Genomic DNA, 5,691 nt, shown 5'->3' with positions numbered 1-5,691 from the left:
GTATGTATGGTATGAACAGGCAAACAGGCGGTAAATTTCACTTTTTGTTATCAAGTACACATATCTCATTTCGGGACATTAKTGCGCGTACATGAATGCACGTTTTAAACTTTAATGAAATTATACAATAAATGAAAGGTTTGAACTTACAAAATTCTCACATCTAAAAAGAAAATGAAAGGTTTTTGGCCTCACATAAATATTTGCAAAAAAAAAAAAAATTATTTATGTATTTATCTGCACTTTTTTTGAAGCAATAAAAATCGTAATAGTTAAAATTTATTTACAAACGTATATAACAAAGTGAAATAAAATGAATTTTCTATTTTTATTTTTGTAAAGTATTATTTTACTCAGGAACATTCGTTATTGATGTCGAAAATATTATTCTTTGATTAAATTTACTTTCTATTGAGTTGTTAATGAGATGATGACATTTTATATAACCAATCCTTTACTTTTTACTGTCAATGAAACCGGATACACTCGTATATTTTTATATATTCATACTATATACTTACATATAAAATGTTAGATAATTTTTTTTATTACACAAAAAGTAAAAGACACTCTATAGTGGTATAACAACGTAGTTAAATAACAATAAATATATTATATATTTTTTTTTACTGTTAAATTACGTTATTTTGCACGCTGAAATGTAATTTAATTAATTGCATACTTGTGCATATGACTATTACACACCACATCGGTTTCGCATTAATATACTATAAATATTTATTTGTGGTACTAACAATGCTATAATATATGTACATATACATATGTAAATGTGTAAAATTATTATGTAATAGATTTCATCAATTAATGAAATCCTTTCAAATTGGCAACACATGGCAGCACCGCCTTTGCGAACGCACATCAAAGGAAATAATTCGATAGTTCCTTGTTTCCGTTATACGCGCAAAATTTTCAGTTCAGTCGACATTTTGAAWAATCATCGCGTCATCTGCTAACACTTCTTGGATTTTACATTTTTATAATAAATTAAATATAGCTAATGATATAAAAGTATATGAAAAGTGTTGTTRGAAGTGTAGTTTATGTTTTAAAGTTGAAATTTTAATAAAAAATTAAAGTATAACGCGGAAAACATGTGTGCAAATATAGCTGTCATTGCGGCGTCAGTAGTGTGTTGTTGGGAAAGCAAATGTTGTGTAATTTGTGCAGTTATTATATCGTAAAGTGTTTTGTTTATAATTGAATAAGTGTTGYAAGTGTTTAATTAAGAGTTTTGGCATATTTAAAATGCTAGTTGAGCTTCTAAATCTAATCAAATAGTGCAAATCAAAAGCAAAGTGCAATCGGCAAATTGTGCCAAAGGAGCCCCGACATATCGGCAGCAGCAGTCGGGTCGTATGTGTATATGTGAAAGTGAATGCAATGCAAATGCAATGTGCCATGTTTGTTGCGTAGCAGGGTGAATCAAATAATAAAAAATGTCTAATAAAAGAAAAAAGAATGTATATGTGTGGTAAAATATTTTAATTTTATTAAAGCTAAAAGTAAAGTAAAGATTAAAAAATGTTTTAGTTTATTTTTCTAAAGAGTTATAATATAAAAAGTGAGTAAAAGTAAAAAATTTGCTTAAGAAAAATCAGTTTGTTTGTTCAATAATGAAATATGTTAAATTTATTAAGTGAAAAAAAGCAAATAAAATGTTAATTCAGGTTGSTTATTATTGAAAGTTTTCATATTTATTAAAGCAAGAAATAAATATAAATCTAAGTAAATTCAATTGTGAAATATTTTATATAATTATAATTATAAAAAAAAGTTATTATATCAAAAGTGAAGTATCTATATTGCAAAAAATGCTTTTAAGCATAAAAAGCAAAGCAAATATAAAAATGAAATGTGCTATATTTATTAAAGCAAAAAATAAGAAAAAATAATAAAAATTTAAATTCAAGTTGAGTTATAATGTCTTACAAAATATGAGTGCTAAATTCACAACATCTGCTTCGTTTTCCTGACAGTTAAAGGCATGTTCGTGAATTGCTGAAAGGTAAGGTGAGTACATTTCAATATTAAATCGAAAATATATATTTTTAAATTATTTCTCGATTTAACTTTTATTTAAATTTTTATGCTTAAAAAAATAAAAAAAAAAACATCTGCATTCCCGTTTCACAGCTTAAAAAATAAATATAAAATATTAAAAAAACATAGATTTGTATTCTCAAAAAATGGCAATAAAATATTCAATCGACGTGCTGTTTTCAGAGAGAGTTCAGTTAATTAATTGTTAAATAAAAAATGTATTTATGTAAATACTAACAAAATGTATTTTATAAATATGTACATGTTTGTCGAAAGTGAAGTGTTTAAATATGTATTTATAGGACACGAGTTGGAAATTAGGAAGCAAACACTTTTACACCATTGTTAGTTCCAACTGTTTTATATTCTATAAAATTGAATGACGTTGTTGAACATGTATTTTATAGTAAATACTTCTCCATTGTAATATTTTCGTGGTCTCAACAACGTTAACAAAACCAAACGTGATCATTCAGTTARCTATTCAAGTGTGACTTCAATCACTTATGCGCATTTACGAGTTGACACACGACTAAACAGTTAGCCACACGACCACTTTATACACAAATATTTTTGGTAGTTTTTGCTGTTAGTAAAAAGTCCTAATTTGTTGTTTAACAATTTTACTAATTTTAACATTTTCATCAAATAAACATATATATGTATACATGYCGAAATGTTTATATATAGAATTGTATTTGGATTTACACATTACTATTGGTTTATGTTGGTCTAAACTGAAGTGAAATTTCCTTTTACTACAAGCCACAGTTTTTCTCTTTGACACAGGTCGGGTTTATTTAATTTTTTTTTTTATATTTTTGGTTTATTTGTTTTATGGGTATTTAGTATAATTACATGTGCATAAAGTCGCTCACCTTAGATGTAATAAAAAAATGTGTTGTCGTCGAGCGTTTTCTGTTTGCACACATGCATATGCATATGTGTGTACAGCTCTGTGCGTAATATGAATGATTCGTTCCATTGATGAGAGTGAAAAGGTGTTTCATGCTCTTTTGCTAGGTTTGACTTGCGAAATATTTCTGTAAATCTTTAAAGTAAAAAAATAGRGTTCAAATAATGAATATGTGTTTATAACCGTTATCAACACGGTCGAAAGCCATTTTGTAATTGTAGTCTTCCTCGTTGAATACAAGTAAAATACATTCGATAGACGTGGCTGAAAATTTTTGAGAACCCAGAAAAATCTAGTAAGCCATTTAATATATTTTTTATACCCTCAACAGGATATATTAAGTTTACCACAAAGTTTGTAACACATAGTAGGAAGCATCGGAGACCTTATGAAGTAAATATAAATAAATGATAAKCGTGAYGAGCTGAGCCGATTTATCCAGGTCYGTCTGTATATAWGCACGCTTGTACTGCAGTTTATGCTACACCGATCTGAAATTTTGCAAACTTCCTTTTCTCACCTCTTCTCAAAAAACAATTGATATGTTGGAATCGCYGATATCGAACCACTAGATCAAATAGCTACCATACAAACTAATTTATTAAAATCGAAGCCTTGTATGTACATTTTTTTTTTATTTTACTTAGCCAAACCAAATATGTCAACTACAATCTCAAAAACTGTTCAGATTGGTCTTCTATACCATATTGCTGCCAAAATGGCTAAGCAAAATATATTTATTGTATRGCTCCCTAATAAAGCACCTTGTATAAACTGCAACACTGAAAACGCGCACTTTTCGGTTATTAGTGTCTACTTACAAGTGTATGTGTAATGTTTTTTGAGTTTACCCAACGTTGCTGCCGCACTTGGGTCGCYTAATTTATGTGCTGGTTTTACTTTCAAGTGTTATGACCTAACACATATTAAGTTGGCTGGAATATGGTGTGTTTGGTCTTTTTTGCTTAAATCCCCAAATCAAAATAAACATTCATACATCACTTCACACATATTTGTTGTTTTAGTATAAGCTTGACAATCTCATTTTTTATAAGGTAGTGCGCACTTTCCTAACCGTTTTTTACATGTTAGCTTTTTTTGAATGCGTTGGTTTTGCTTTTCTWGATAAAAATAAAAGTGACAGTGTTGATCACATGAGCTTGTAATCTCTTGAGTGACTTGAATGAGCAGCATCAGCAGYCTCGGCAACATCTTAAAAATGTTTGCAAACACTTTCTTTCTCACTTCCGTTTAATAATTAACTATTTCATAATCGCTGCGAAAACAATATATTAATGTTAATTATCGTAATATATGACAGCACGAACTTTGTCAAAGAGGGTTAATAAAGATGCCAGCTGCTCCTCAATGGCTGATCAGTCAAGCAAAAAGCCAAAAAAAATGCACGTGTTTAGCAAATAATTGTTTTATTTGTAGTATTATACTCTTGCGCGTGCATATTTATTTGCCTCAAAATGTTTTTCTTTTAACTTGGCACTCATCCTGAATGATAATGCACATAGGTACATGTGTGGATGGACAAGTATTTGTGTATCATGGCATAGACAACAAMATATCTACTGATTGTGCTAACTGTTTTTGTCCCACTTTTTGCGTACCCTAATTTGTGATTCACGCGTAAAACTCTCACTTGCCATACGTATGTTTATGTGCATGTGCGTTAGTGACGTATGTACATACGTATATATTCTAATTATATGATGCTAGGTCGGCAGTGATACATGTTCTAAATATGCATTTGCATACTTATGTAGCTATGAAAGTTAATTTTAGTTATATKAATGTTGGAAAAAATTACAATGATTTCTTTTATACCTTGAATAGGTTAATTAAGTTTGTCTATTATCCTACATACTAGTACCTTCCTAGAACAAATTGTTTAGACACACTGATTTAGACTGAGGAGACTAAAGACTGAAGAGAGTCACTGAGTGCCGCTTCGAACCTCTGCGTTCCGCTGCGAAAAAGTGGTAGCTTAAGCACTTCCTTTGGTTTATTCTTTTATATATTGCATRAGGACATTCGATATACTTAATAAATAATTTATTCGTTCAAATCCATTCCACATATTTTTTTAGATCACTGTTATTATTTCAACCATCACTGTAGTGATATATTTCTTTATACATTCATATATTCGTGTTTTGGATTATTGGCATTTTAAATTATTTTCATGATTTCTGTAGTATTCAAAGCGAGACTGTTTAAAACGTGCAAGTATTATATTTTTAAATTTTTTCAAAAGCCTAAGATGATTATAAAAAAGGCGTTTAAATTATTTTCATGAAAATGGTTGTATAAATAATTGATCACGGCATCTCGATTCGTTACTTTTTGGAGTGCATTGTTTAAACAAAAATTATAGAGCTATGTATAGACCCAWGGACGAAAGTCTAAAAGTATTTTGCTTACCAATGATATGGAAACTTTGACGTCTTACTATGAGGTTTATTCAAAAAGTATTGCAAATTTAGTACTGCTAAATAAACTTTTATTTATTTATGAATGTCTATTTTGCCCTCTTCAAAGTAATCATCCCTAGATATATGTATATATTGTCATTTTGCCAGCATTTTTTCCAATCTTCTTCTTCTTAATTGGCGTAGGCACCGCTTACGCGATTATAGCCGGTCTCTTTATTATTTAGTACTGCTAAATAACTGCTAAATAAACTTTTATTTATTTATGAATGT

This window comes from Bactrocera latifrons, unplaced genomic scaffold (assembly GCF_001853355.1).
Source record: "Bactrocera latifrons isolate USDA-ARS-PBARC rearing strain unplaced genomic scaffold, ASM185335v1 scaffold_124, whole genome shotgun sequence".
In the NCBI taxonomy this organism is placed as follows: Eukaryota; Metazoa; Arthropoda; class Insecta; order Diptera; family Tephritidae; genus Bactrocera; species Bactrocera latifrons.
Note: the sequence above shows the minus strand (reverse complement) of the source record.